General features: G+C 36.3%; 1 protein-coding gene across 1 annotated transcript in view; it reads left to right on the forward strand.

Moving 5' to 3' along the window:
- Positions 1–15,136, forward strand: part of FAM227B (family with sequence similarity 227 member B) — a 263,913-nt gene that overhangs the window by 651 nt on the left and 248,126 nt on the right. The gene's annotated exons all lie outside the window — the stretch shown is intronic.

Here is a 15,136-nt window from a genome sequence, read left to right on the forward strand (position 1 = left end):
AGAGGACCTTACTTATCAAGTTAAGCGTGGGTAGTACAGAAAATACAATATGACTAATAAATTATAGGACTTTCAAAAGAGCTCAGAGTGGTCAATGAAGTTTTATTGGCTGAACTTGAGAAAAGCCTTGAAGAATGATTATGGTTTAGGGCAGTGTTATTCAAAGGGATGGTGTGGGTCCCATTGGTGGAGGTCCCATTGTAAGCAAGGAAATCTGTTTAGTCACAACTACACTTTTTAAAAAATGAAATGGTCTAGTGTGGAAATATCAGTGCATGGCACTTGGTAAAGTTAAGTTTTGCTTTATGGAGTTTTAAATTATGTATGTATGCATGTATGTGTGCATTAGGTCACGTTTATAAAATGTATTTCTCATTGTGTGTTTCCCTTAAAAAGTTTGAAAGCCACTGCTTTAGGGGGAAAGAAGAGTAGCAATAGCAAAGTCTCCAAGCCAATAATAAATAATTCACACCTTTATCTTTTTAAACTAATTTAGTTCAAGCACACAGATTAAAAAGCAAATGATTCTGTTTATTAATCAGAGTATTGGGTTACTATTGCTATGTGATAAATTACTCCAAAATATGGTGGCTTAAAACAACCATTTTATTATGTTCATGAATTTTGTGTTCAGTAGAACATAGAGGAACAGCTTTTTTTCTGATAACTCAGCTGTGAAAACTGAATGCTAGCAGAGCTCCGGTGTGTAGCCTCCCCATGTGGCCTGGGCTTCCCCACAGTATGGCAGCGGGGTAACCAGACTTCTTAGCCTAGGACCAGTGCTCCAAAGTCAAATGCTGCAATGAACAAGGCAGAAACTACATGCTCTTTACTAACCTAGTCCCCAAAAGTAACACAGCATTACTTCTCTCACATTCTTTTTATGATAAGTGAGTTTCAAGGCATGTCTAGATTTTAGGTGAGGGGACGTAGATGCCACTTCTCAAAAGATTGTCAAGGAATTTGTGGCTGTTTTTTTTTAAAACCAACACACTGAATTTACTGCTGTCACAGAAAACCCCCAAATTTCAGTGGTTTCATACAATAAATTTTTATTTCTCACAAGAAATCCATTGTGGCTATTACTAGTCAGATGAAATGTTAAACTTAAGAATGTAGGTTTCTTTTTATTTATAGTGGTTGTGCTGTCTCCTACAACTTGGAGCCACAGCTTACCTGTCAAGAAAGAAAGCACGGTGAATCACACAAAAATTTTAGAGGTCAGCCCTAAAAATGGCATATGTCACTTTGCCCACATTTCATTGGCCAGAATTTAATCCAAGTTCCGCTCTAACTGCAAGGGAGCCTCAGAAATGTAGAGAAACATACAGATATTGGTGAGCAATAACAGTTTGCCACATTCTAAGTTTTTAACCAAAACCCTGTAGTCCCCAACCCCTCCTCTTATCTCAATTCTTTTCTTGAAAGGAAAATTCTTTCAGGTATTTTAGATACTTCTGTTATTTACTCCATATGTCAAAATATACTGCAGTTTCTTGATTTTTCACTTTCTGAAAGAAGGCAGTGATAAAGCTCTTTTATAACAACACTCCCAAGTGTGTGAACATTCCTTCTCTCCCTACCCCTACACACTCTTATCTCTTCACCTCTCAATACTGTAGTATCACAGTTTTTGTTTAAATTAACATTTGTAAATATTATTCAAGCGTGAGCCACATATGATCACATTAACATTTTTTTTTGGCAGTCTCTTTTTTTTTAACATCTTTATTGGAGTATAATTGCTTTACAATGGTGTGTTAGTTTCTGCATTATAACACAGTGAATCAGCTATACATATACATATACCCCATATCTCCTCCCTCTCGCGTCTCCTTCCCACCCTTCCAATTCCACCCCTCTAGGTGGTCACAAAGCACCAACTGATCTCCCTGTGCTATGTGCCTGCTTCCTACTAGCTATCTATTTTACATTTGGTAGTGTATATATGTCCATGCCACTCTCTCATTTCGTCCCAACTTACCCTTCCCCCTACCCATGTCGTCAAGTCCATTCTCTACGTCTGCATCTTTATTCCTGTCCTGCTCCGAGGTTCTACAGAACCTTTTTTTTTTTTTTTAGATTCCATATATATATGTTAGCATATGGTATTTGTTTTTCTCTTTCTAACTTCACTCTGTATGACAGACTCTAGGCCCATCCACCTCACTACAAATAACTCAATTTCGTTTCTTTTTATGGCTGAGTAATATTCCATTGTATATATATGCCACATCTTCTTTATCCATTCATCTGTCGATGGACACTTAGGTTGCTTCCATGTCCTGGCTATTGTAAATAGAGCTGCAATGAACAATGTGGTACATGACTCTTTTTCAATTATGGTTTTCTGAGGGTATATGCCCAGTAGTGGGATTGCTGGGTCATATGGTAGTTCTATTTTTAGTTTTATAAAGAACCTCCATACTGTTCTCCATAGTGGCTGTATCAATTTACATTCCCACCAACAGTGCAAGAGGGTTCCCTTTTCTCCACACCCTCTCCAGCATTTATTGTTTGTAGATTTTTTGATGATGGCCATTGTGACTGGTGTAAGGTGATACCTCATTGTAGTTTTGATTTGCATTTCTCTAATGATTAATGATGTTGAGCATTCTTTCATGTGTTTGTTGGCAATCTGTATATCTTCTTTGGTGAAATGTCTATTTAGGTCTTCTGCCCATTTTTGGATTGGCTTTTTTGGTTTTTTGATATTGAGCTGCATGAGCTGCTTGTAAATTTTGGAGATTAATCCTTTGTCAGTTGCTTCATTTGCAAATATTTTCTCCCATTCTGAGGGTTGTCTTTTCGTCTTGTTTATGTTTTCCTTTGCTGTACAAAAGCTTTTAAGTTTCATTCGGTACCACTTGTTTATTTTTGTTTTTATTTCCATTTCTCTAGGAGGTGGGTCAAATAGGATCTTGCTGTGATATATGTCATAGAGTGTTCTGCCTATGTTTTCCTCTAAGAGTTTTATAGTGTCTGGCCTTACATTTTGGTCTGTAATCCACTTTGAGTTTATTTTTGTGTATGGTGTTAGGGAGTGTTCTAATTTCATTCTTTTACATACAGCTGTCCAGTTTTCCCAGCACCACTTATTGAAGAGGCTGTCTTTTCTCCACTGTATATGCTTGCCTCCTTTATCAAAAATAAGGTGACTATATGTGTGTGGGTTTAACTCTGGGCTTTCTATCCTATTCCATTGGTCTATATTTCTGTTTTTGTGCCAGTAACATACTGTCTTGATTACTGTAGCTTTGTAGTATAGTCTGAAGTCAGGGAGCCTGATTCTTCCAGCTCCGTTTTTCTTTCTCAAGATTGCTTTGGCTATTTGGGGTCTTTTGTGTTTCTATACAAATTGTGAAACTTTTCGTTCTAGTTCTGTGAAAAATGCCATTGGTAGTTTGATAGGGAGTGCATTGAATCTGTAGATTGCTTTGGGTAGTATAGTCATTTTCACAATATTGATTCTTCCAATCCAAGAACATGGTATACCTCTCCATCTGTTTGTATCATCTTTAAATTCTTTCATCAGTGTCTTATAGTTTTCTGCATACAGGTCTTTTGTCTCCTTAGGTCGGTTTATACCTAGGTATTTTATTCTTTTTGTTGCAATGGTAAATGGAAGTGTTTCCTTAATTTCTCTTTCAGATTTTTCATCATTAGTGTATAGGAATGCCAGAGATTCCTGTGCATTAATTTTGTATCCTGCTACTTTACCAAATTCATTGACTAGCTCTACTAGTCTTCTGGTAGCATCTTTAGGATTCTCTATGTATAGTATCATGTCATCTGCAAACAGTGACAGCTTTACTTCTTTTCCAATTTGGATTCCTTTTATTTCTTTTTCTTCTTTGATTTCTGTAGCAAAAACTTACAAAACTATGTTGAATAATACTGGTGAGAGTGGACAACCTTGTCTTGTTCCTGATCTTAGAGGAAATGGGTTCAGTTTTTCACCATTGAGAACAATGTTGGCTGTGGGTTTGTCATATATGGCCTTTATTATGTTGAGGTGAGATCCCTCTGTACCTGCTTTCTGTAGGGTTTTTATCATAAATGGGTGTTGAATTTTGTCAAAAGCTTTTTCTGCATCGATTGAGATGATCATATGGTTTTTCTTCTTCAGTTTGTTAATATGGAGTATCACATTGATTGATCTGTGTATATTGAAGGATCCTTGCATTCCTGGGATAAACCCCACTTGATCATGGTGTATGATCCTTTTAATGTGCTGTGGGATTCTGTTTGCTAGTATTTTGTTGAGAATTTTTGCATCTATGCTCATCAGTGATATTGGCCTGTAGTTTTCTTTTTTGGAGACATCTTTATCTGGTTTTGGATTTGGGGTGATTGTGGCCTCGTCGAATGACTTTAGGAATGTTCTTCCCTCTGCTATATTTTGGAAGAATTTGAGAAGGATAGGTGTTAGCTCTTCTCTACATGATAGAATTCACCTGTGAAGCCATCTGGTCCTGGGCTTTTGTTTATTGGAAGATTTTTAATCACTGTTTCAATTTCAGTTATTGTGATTGGTCTGTTTATATTTTCTATTTCTTCCTGGTCAGTCTCGGAAGGTTGTGCTTTTCTAAGAATTTGTCCAGTTCTTCCAGGTTGTCCATTTTATTGCCATATAGTTGCTTGTAGTAATCTGTCATGATCCTTTGTATTTCTGCAGTGTCAGTTGTTACTTCTTCTTTTTCATTTCTAATTCTATTGATTTGAGTCTTCTCTCTTTTTTCTTGATGAGTCTGGCTAATGGTTTATTAATTTTGTTTATCTTCTCAAAGAACCAGCTTTCAGTTTTATTGATCTTTGCTATTGTTTCCTTCATTTCTTTTTCATTTATTTCTGATCTGATCTTCATGATTTCTTTCCTTCTGCTAACTTTAGGCTTTTTTTTTGTTATTCTATCTCTAATTGCTTTAGGTGTAAGGTTAGGTTGTTTATTTGAGATGTTTCTTGTTTCTTTAGATAGGATTGTTTTGCTATAAACTTCCCTCTTAGAACTGCTTTTGCTGCATCCCATAGGTTTTGGGTCATCGTGTTTTCACTGTCATTTGTTTCTAGGTATATTTTGATTTCCTCTTTGATTTCTTCAGTGATCTCTTGGTTATTTAGTAGCATGTTGTTCAGCCTCCATGTGTTTGTATTTTTTACAGATTTTTTCCTGTAGTTGATACCTAGTCTCATAGTGTTGTGGTTGGAAAAGATACTTGATATGATTTCAATTTTCTTAAATTTACCAAGGCTTGAATTGTGACTCAAGATATGATCTATCCTGGAGAATGTTCCATGAGCACTTGAGAAGAAAGTGTATTCTGTTGTTTTTGGAGGGAATGTCCTATAAATATCAATTAAGTCCATCTTGTTTAATGTATCATTTAAAGCTTCTGTTTCCTTATTTACTTTCATTTTGGATGATTTGTCCACTGGTGAAAGTGGGGTGTTAAAGTCCCTTACTATGATTGTGTTACTGTCGATTTCCTCTTATATGGCTGTTAGCTATCGCCTTATGTATTGAGGTGCTCCTATGTTGTGTGCATAAATATTTACAATTGTTATATCTTCTTCTTGGATTGATCCCTTGATCATTATGTAGTGTCCTTCTTTGTCTCTTGTAATAGTCGTTATTTTAAAGTCTATTTTGTCTCATATGAGAATTTCTGCTCCAGCTTTCTTTTGATTTCATTTGCATGGGAATATCTTTTTCCATCCCCTCATTTTCAGTCTGTATGTGTCCCTAGGTCTGAAGTGCATCTCTTGTAAACAGCATATATATGGGTCTTGTTTTAGTATACATTCAGCCAGTCTATGTCTTTTGGTTGGAGCATTTAATCCATTTACATAAAAGGTAGTTATCGATATGTATGTTTCTATTACCATTTTCTTAATTGTTTTGGGTTTGTTATTGTAGGTCTTTTCCTTCTCTTCTGTTTTCTGCCTAGAGGAGTTCCTTTAGCATTTGTTGTAAAGCTGGTTTGGTGGTGCTGAGTTCTCTTAGTTTTTACTTGTCTATAAAGGTTTTAATTTCTCCATTGAATCTGAATCAGATCCTTGCTGGGTAGGGTAATCTTGGTTGTAAACATGGCTCCCTTTCATCACTTTAAATATGTCCTGCCACTCCCTTCTGGCTTGCAGAGTTTCTGCTGAAAGATCATCTGTTAACCTTATGGGGATTCCCTTGTATGTTATTTGTTGCTTTTCCCTTGCTGCTTTTAATATTTTTTCTTTGTATTTAATTTTTGATTGTTTGATTAATATGTGTCTTGGCATGTTTGTACTTGGATTTATCCTGTGTGGGACTCTCTGTGCTTTCTGGACTTGTTTGACTATTTCCTTTCCCATATTAGGGAAGTTTTCCAATATAATCTCTTGATATATTTTCTCAGTCCCTTTCTTTTTCTCTTTTTCTTCTGGGACCCCTATAATTCGAATGTTGGTGCATTTAATGTTGTCCCTGAGGTCTCTGAGACTGTCCTCAATTCTTTTCATTCTTTTTTCTTTATTCTGCTCTGCAGTAGTTATTTCCACTATTTTATCTTCCAGGTCACTTATCTGTTCTTCTGCCTCAGTTATTCTGCTATTGATTCCTTCTAGAGAATTTTTAATTTCATTTATTGTGTTGTTCATCATTGTTTGTTTGCTCTTTAGTTCTTCTAGGTCCTTGTTAAATGTTTCTTGTATTTTCTCCATTCTATTTCCAAGATTTTGGATGATCTTTACTATCATTACTCTGAATTCTTTTTCAGGTAGACTGCCTATTTCCTCTTCATTTGTTTTGTCTGATGGGTTTTTACCTTGCTCCTTCATCTGCTGTGTGTTTCTCTATCTTCTCATTTTGCTTAACTTACTGTGTTCGGGGTCTCCTTTCCACAGGCTGCAGGTTCGTAGTCCCCGTTGTTTTTGGTGTCTGTCCCCAGTGGCTAAGGTTGGTTCAGTGGGTTGTGTAGGCTTCCTGGTGGAGGGGACTGGTGCCTGTGTTCTGGTGGATGAGGCTGGATCTTGTCTTTCTGATGGGCAGGACTGTGTCTGGGGGTGTGTTTTGGGGTGCCTCTGGCCTTATTGTGAATTTAGGCAGCCTCTCTGCTAATGGGTTTGGTTGTGTTCCTGTTTTGCTAGTTGTTTGGCATAGGGTGTCCAGCACTGCATCTTGCTGGTCATTGAGTGGAGCTGGGACTTAGTGTTGAGTTGCAGATCTCTGGGAGAGCTTTCGCCGTTTGATATTACATGGAGCTGGAGGTCTCTAGTGGACCAATGTCCTGAACTTGGCTCTCTTACCTCAGAGGCACAGGCCTGACACTCGGCCAGAGCAACAAGACCCTGTCAGCCACATGGCTCAGAAGCAAGGGAGAAAAAAATAAAATAATAAAATAAAATAAAGTTATTAAAATAAAAAATTATTTAAAATAAATAAAATTAAAAAGTAATAAAAAAAAAAGAAACAAAGAAGAGAATAAGTTAACCAAAAAACAAATCCGCCAATGACAACAAGTGCTAGAAACAAACAAACAAAAGGACAGAAAGAACCCTAGGACAAATGGTAAAAGCAAAGCTATACAGACAAAATCACACAAAGAAGCATACACATACACACACACAGAAAGAGAAAAAGGAAAAAATATATATATCTATATATAAAAAAAAAGGAAGAGAGCAACCAAATCAATAAACAAATCTACCATTGATAATAAACTCTAAATACTAAACTAAGATAAACGTAAAACCAGAAACAAATTAGATTTGCAGAAAGCAAACCCCAAGTCTACAGTTGCTCCCAAAATCTACTGCCTCAATTTTGGGATGATTCATTGTCTATTCAGGTGTTCCAGGGATGCAGGGTACATCAAGTTGATTGTGGAGATTTAATCCGCTGCTCCTGAGGCTGGGAGAAATTTCCCTTTCTCTTCTTTGTTCGCACAGCTCCTGGGGTTCAGCTGTGGATTTGGCCCCGCCTCTGAGTGTAGGTTGCCTGAGGGCATCTGTTCCCACCCAGACAGGACGGGGTTAAACTAACAGCTGTTTAGGGGGCTCTGGCTCACTCAGGCAAGGGGGAGGGAGGGGCACGGAATTCGGGGCGAGCCTGCAGCGGCAGAGGCCATGTGACATTGCAACAGCCTGAGGCAAGCCATGTGTTCTCCTGGGGAAGTTGTCCCTGGTTCACAGCACCCTGGCAGTGGCGGGCTGCACAAGCTCCTGGGAGGGGAGGTGTGGTTAGTGACCTGTGCTTGCACACAGCCTTCTTGGTGGCTGCAGCAGCAGCCTTAGCATCTCATGCCTGTCTCTGGTGTCCGCGCTGATAGTCGCAGCTCACGCCCATCTCTGGAGCTCATTTAGGTGGTGCTCTGAATCCCCTCTCCTCGCGCACCCCGAAACAATGATCTCTTGCCTCTTAGGCAGTTCCAGACTTTTTCCCGGACTCCCTCCCAGCTAGCTGTGGCGCACTAGCCCCTTTCAGGCTCTGTTCACACAGCCAACCCCAGTCCTCTCCCTGGGATCTGAACTCCGAAGCCCGAGTCTCAGCTCCCAGCCCCCACCCGTCCCGACCGGTGGGTGAGCAGACAAGCCTCTCAGGCTGGTGAGTGCTGGTCAGCAGCGATCCTCTGTGTGGGAATCTCTCTGCTTTTCCCTCTGCACCCCTATTGCTGCGCTCTCCTCCATGGCTCTGATGCTTCCCCCCTGCTACCCCCCTGTCTCTGCTAGTGAAGGGGCTTCCTAGTGTGTGTAAACTTTTCCTCCTTCACAGCTCCCTCCCAGAGGTGCATGTCCCATCCCTATTCTTTTGTCTCTGTTTTTCCTTTTTTCTTTTGCCTTACCCAGGTACGTGGGGAGTTTCTTGCCTTTTGGGAAGTCTGAGGTCTTCTGCCAGTGTTCAGTAGGTGTTCTATAGGAGTTGTTCCACATGTAGATGTATTTCTGATGTATTTGTGGGGAGGAAGGTGATCTCCACGTCTTACTCCTCCACCATCTTGAGGGTCTCCCTCCACATTAACTTTTAATGCAGGCTTTTATCTTCCTTTGTCTTAATTGCCATATTTTTATGTACTTATTAATAATTTGTCCTCAGAAGCTCTGCCAAAGTGATAAAACATTACATTCAAACACATCAATTAATCTAGCAGATTTTTTTTTTCCTTCCAGATATTCCCTCTAGAGCATTTCAACCTCTAGTTCATTCAGTATTAGTTTCTTTTACCAATCCGATAGTGCTCTCCTGTGTTGGATTCCTTGATTCCTTTTTCTTTATCGAATCCTTTGTTTTTCTGAAACATATCCTCTAGTAGCTTCCTGAGAAAAGGTAAATGTTGTAGACAGATAATAACCGCCCCCCCATCCCTGCCAAAGATGTCCACACCCTAATCTCCAGATCCTATGGATATGTTTTCTTATATGGCAGAAGAAACTTTGTGTATGTGATTAAGTTAAGGATCCTGCAATGAGGAAATTGCTGGATTATCTAGGTGGGTCCAACATAATCACAAGCATCCCTATAAGAGAGGGATAAGAGGTCAGAAAGGGAAGAAGATGCTACACTACTGGCTTTGAGTTTTGAAGAAGGAGCTAAGGAGCAAAGCAATGTAGGGGATTCCTAGAAGCTGGAAAAAGCAAGGAAGCAAATTCTCCCCTAGAGCTTCCAGAAGGAGTACTATAGCTCTGCAGATCCATTTCAGGCTTCTAAACTGCAGGGCTGTGAGATAAGTAAGCCTGTGTTGATTTAAGCAACTAAGTTTTTGGTAATTTGTTACAGCAGCAATGTGAAACTAATACAGGCAGAAATGGTGATTTTTTTTTTTTTTTTTAAACTGGCTTGCAGATCTGAAATATGCCACGTACTTAATTGACGGGCTGTCTATATTTAAATTTCTAGGTTGAAAGTCATTTTCCGGAAATAATCATATTAGTTCTTATCTTTTTTCCTCTGATTCTTTTCTTTAACATTTTTTATTCTAGTTTCCAGAAGATTTCTTCAGCTATTTTCCCCCTACAAACTTTGTTGAATAATTAATTTATAGCATTATATTTGTACCTTAATTTTCTTTTCTCTCTTACCTCATAAAATGCTGTTTTGGTTTCAGAGATGCATTATCTTATCATATCTCTCTAAGAATCTTAAAGATGTTTTAAAAGTTTCCTTCTGTTCCCCGTATTGTCTGTATCCTCTCAGATTTTATTTTGTTATCTGTTTGGATTTCTATTTTTTTATTTTTATCTTTTTTGAAATTTTACAGCTATTCCTTAAATATCTAGTAAGCCTAGGATTTCTGTTCGTATTGAAGAATAAAGATTAAAACAGTGATATAAAGCTCAAGCTCACTGTGTCTTCATAAGAGGATCAGATTTTTCCATTGGGAAATTCTCAAACATCTGTAGAATAAAGGCACTAATGAAGATAAGATCAGAAATCAATGAAATTGAAAACAAATGTGCACTATAGGAAAGCAACAAGGCCAAAATTAGTTCTTTGAAAGGATTAATAAAATTGAAAAGCCTTAGACTGACTAAGTAAAAAGAGAAAACTCAAATAGCAGGAGTGAAAGTGGAAACATCCTACAGATGGTAAAAATAATAAGAGGATATTAAGAACAAATACTTATGTCAAAGTAATTGACATTTTTTGTTTCCCTTGAAAAACACAATTTACCAAACTGATGAAAGAGGAAATAGAGAATCTGAATGATTCTATAACAATTTTGAGAAATTGCATCTATGTTAGTCTGCTCTAGCTGCCATAATGGAATACCACAGACTTGGTAACTTAAACAACAAAAATTTGTTTTCTCACAGTTGTGGAGGCCTGAAGTCCAAGACCAAGGTGCTGTTCATGTTGGTTTCTGGTGAGACTTCTCTTTCTGGCTTGTAGATGGCTGCCTTCTCACTGTGTCCTCACATAGCCTTTGTGCATGCATGGAGAGAAAGATCCTTCTGGTGTCTCTTCCTCTTCTTATAAGGACAACACTCTTATTGGACTAGGGTCCCATCCTTATGACCTCATTTAAACTTAATTTCCTCCCCAAAGGCCCCATCTCCAAACACAGTCACATTGGGGCTTAGGGCTTCAACATAGCACCCAGGAAAAAAAATAGAGTCTGAAATGAAGACTTCACTGGTTGCACTTAACAACATTAATTATCCAAACTGAAGCACAGAGAAAAAAAGGTTGGAAAAAAAAAACCAACAGGGGACTTCCTGGTGGTCCAGTGGTTAAGACTGTGACCTTCCAATGCAAGGGGCGTGGGTTTGATGCCTGGTCGGGGAATTAAGATCCTGCATGCCTCACTGCGTGGCCTAAGAAGAAAAACCCAACAGACTCAGTGACCTGTAGAACAATCTCAAGCTATCTAATAACATAGATGCAGTTGGAGTCCCAGAAGGAAAGATGGGCAGAAGAAAAAAACATTTGAATAAATAATGATGGATAATTATCCAAATTGATGAAAACTATAAATGAACACATTCAGAAATTCAGCAAACCCAAACAGAATTAAGAAAGGAAGGACCAGGGGAAGGGAGGAAAAGGGAGGGAGGGAGGAAAGCAACCCCACTGACTGCTGAAAACCAGTGATAAAGATAATATTTTAAAAACAGCCAGAGGAAAAAGACACATTACATATAGGAGAACAAATATAAAATGATTAGAACATGTTCCCTTCTGCTTTATTTTCTGCAAGGTTATGTATAAGATTTGTGTGATTGCTTCCTTAAATCTTGGGTATAATATACTTGTGAAGCTATTTGATTCTGGAGTTTTTCTTTGTGAGATTTTTCATTACAAATTCAATTTCTTTAATTGTCATAAGGTATTTACCTTTGGTAGCCACCTAAGAGGAATTAAAATGTATCCACAGACTTGTATGCAATTTTCATAGCAGCTTTTTTCCATAATAGCTCAAATCTTTAAACAAGGCAATACACACACACACACACACACACACAAAATGGAATACTACTCAGCAATAATATGAAGTGATCTTGGATATTTCACAGAAAACTTATGTTGAGCAAAAAAAGCCAGATACAAAAGAGTGTATAATGTTATGAAATTCTAGAGCAGGCAAAGCTAATTTATAACTAACTAGTCTATAGTTACAGAAAGCAGATCAGTGTTGCCTAACGCCAGTGGTGGGATATTTTTGCGTGGAGTTGTAGGGATCAACAATAAAGTAGCACAAGGAAACATTTTGGGAGTGATCTAAATATTACACATTTTAATTGTAATGGAGGTTACATGGATGTATGCATTTTTCAAAATTCTTTGAACTGTGACTTAAAATGGTAGTTTTTTACGTAGTAATTACGTAGTAAATTATACCTCAATATAGCTGATTTAAATAGAAAAATCATTTATATTTCTATTTACTAGGAAGAAACAATAGAAAAGGACATGTTAAAAATACATTTGCAGTTTAAACATTTAAAACATACTATACAATAGGAACAAAAATCATCAAGTATCCTGGGATAAATCTAATGAAAGATTATCCAAGATCTCTAACAAACAGTACCAAACGAAATTTTAAAAGATCTAAATTAATGAAGAAATATACTATTTTCATGGGTTCAAAGATATAACATCGTAAAGCTGTTAGTTACTCAAATTGATCAATATATGTCATCTAATCCTAATCAAAGTTCCAGTAGGTTTTTGCAGAATTTGACAATCTGATTCCTAAAACTTAAAGGGAAATGTAAAAGGATAAAAATAGTGATGAGCAAATCAAAGAGGAAAACAAAGCTGGAGTATGTAAACTATAACATATTAAGATTTAAAATAAAGGTACAGTTATTGAAACTGTATGGTATTGTCAAAAGAACAGAAAATTACACCAAAGGAACAGAACTGAGTGTCCAGAAACAGACCTACATCCTGACATATATAGCCACTTGAATATATGGCTAGGTGGTACTGAAATGTAGCAGGAAACACAATCTTTTAAAGTAATTGGTTCTGGATCAACTGGAAATTCATGTGGAAAAAAAAAAAAACCCTCAATTTTTTACCTCACCTAAAACACAAAAATCAATTCATAGACTTAAATGATCATAGACTTAAATGTGAAAGTAAAGAAGTATGACATTTAGAAGGTAAAATAAAAGACCATCTTTTTACTTTGGGGTAGGTTAAAAATTTCTTAGATAAGATAAAAATGCATAAATAATTGGCTTTACTAAAATTAAAGCATCATAATAAGCATTAAAATGGTGCACACTATTTTATCTTATCTGACAAAGGCTCTACATCATAACAATAAAAAATTAATAAAAATGCCATCAAATCAATATCAATAAAATCAGTTAAAAATACCAACTCCCAAATAAAAATTGAGCAGAAGACTTGAACATTTGCTTCACAGAAGAATATATCCAGATTGCCAACAAGCAGTTGATCAGCATCATTTTTCATCAAGGAAATGCAAATTAAAATCACAAGATAAAACTACATGCCCACCAGAATTGCTACATTTAAAAGTATTGACAATACTAAATATACAGCAGTACTAAAGAATACTACATTCTTTAGTAAGAATGTGGAATTACTGGAACATTCATACACTTCTGTTCAGAGTGAAAATAGGGACAACCACTTTGGAAAACTACTTGACAATATCTACTAAAGCCGACCCAGCAATCCCACTCCCAGTTCTATATCAAGTATACCAAAAGACATTAAAAAAGCTTTCATATTATCTTGATTTAATAATATACAACATAATTTACACAAACAGAAAAGGACTCAAATGTCCATCAAAAGTAGAATGGATAAATTTTGGTATATGTTATACAATAGAATATTACACAGCAAAGAAAAAACATTACTACTATATGTTGAAACAACATGGATGAATCTTACAGACACAGTGTCAAGTGAAGGAAGGTAGAAAGTGTACATACTGATTTTTCCATTCAAATGAAGTTCAAAAATAAGCAAAACTTATCTAGAGAGGTAGAAGTAGAATACTGTTTATATTGGGGAGGCAAATGACTGGAAAGGAGTAAGACGTTACTCTGGGTTACTAGCAATGTTCTGTATCTTGATTTGTACATTGGTTATGGGGTGTATAGATTTGTAAAAAAAAAAAATTATCAATCTATACACTTAAGAGCTGTGCAGTTTACTGTATGTGTTTTTTACTTTAACAAAAAGATTAAGAAACACAAATTAGTTGCACATATGACTTGGAAAAAACAAGCCATAATTATAACTACTATATTAATATTGGAACTGTAAATGAAGGCATAATTAAAGATATTTTTTAAAGGAATTGTGATAAAATGGATATAAGAGATAAGGAAGGAGAAGGAAGAGTCTAAGATAATTCAGACTTCAAACCTGGATGATTGTGAAACCTTTATAATTAAAAATAAGAACAAGATTTACTGAGTAAGGACTTGTGTTTCAAGCAATGATCATGAATTGTGTTTTGAAAATACTAGGTTTGAATTTAAAATACCTAAATGTAAAATATTTATGCTCAAGTCTTCTATGAATCTTTAGAATAATGTGTCTTAAAAGTCATTATTATGAATAAAAATCAGTTTTAAACAATCAATTACATAGAATTTTAAAATTCAGACATTAAAGATTACCACAAATCTGATAGCTTTGAATCCCACTCAACACTGATGATACATTAAAGACAATGTAAAATTATTATAACTGATTTTGGAATTCCTGGGGTAAACTACACGTGAGCATGATATATCCTTTTTATATCTGACTGGCCTCAAGTTGGTAGTAATTTGTTAAAGATTTTTGTATCTATGTTCTTGAGGGACATTTGGTCTATAATCCTTTTTTGTAATCTTGTAAGAGTCTATTATCAAAGTTATTCTGGCTTTATAAAATGATTTAGGAAGTATTCCCTCCTCTATTTTTGAAAGTTACTATATCATCTTTCAGTTTTGGTAATTTTTTTTTTAAGGATTTGTCCATTTCATTTAGGTTGTCAAATTCATTGACATAAATTTTCAATTATGTGCCGTTTAGTCATTTAATGTGTGCACATTCCCTAATCACATCCCCTTCATCATTCCTGGTATTGATCATTTATACTTTTTTGTTTTTTTAACTTCAATCTATTAAGGTATCATTTTTTTTTTTATCTTTTAAAAGACCAGATTTCAGTTTGTTGAGTTC

The sequence above is a fragment of the Eubalaena glacialis genome, chromosome 2, assembly GCF_028564815.1.
Source record: "Eubalaena glacialis isolate mEubGla1 chromosome 2, mEubGla1.1.hap2.+ XY, whole genome shotgun sequence".
NCBI lineage: Eukaryota > Metazoa > Chordata > Mammalia > Artiodactyla > Balaenidae > Eubalaena > Eubalaena glacialis.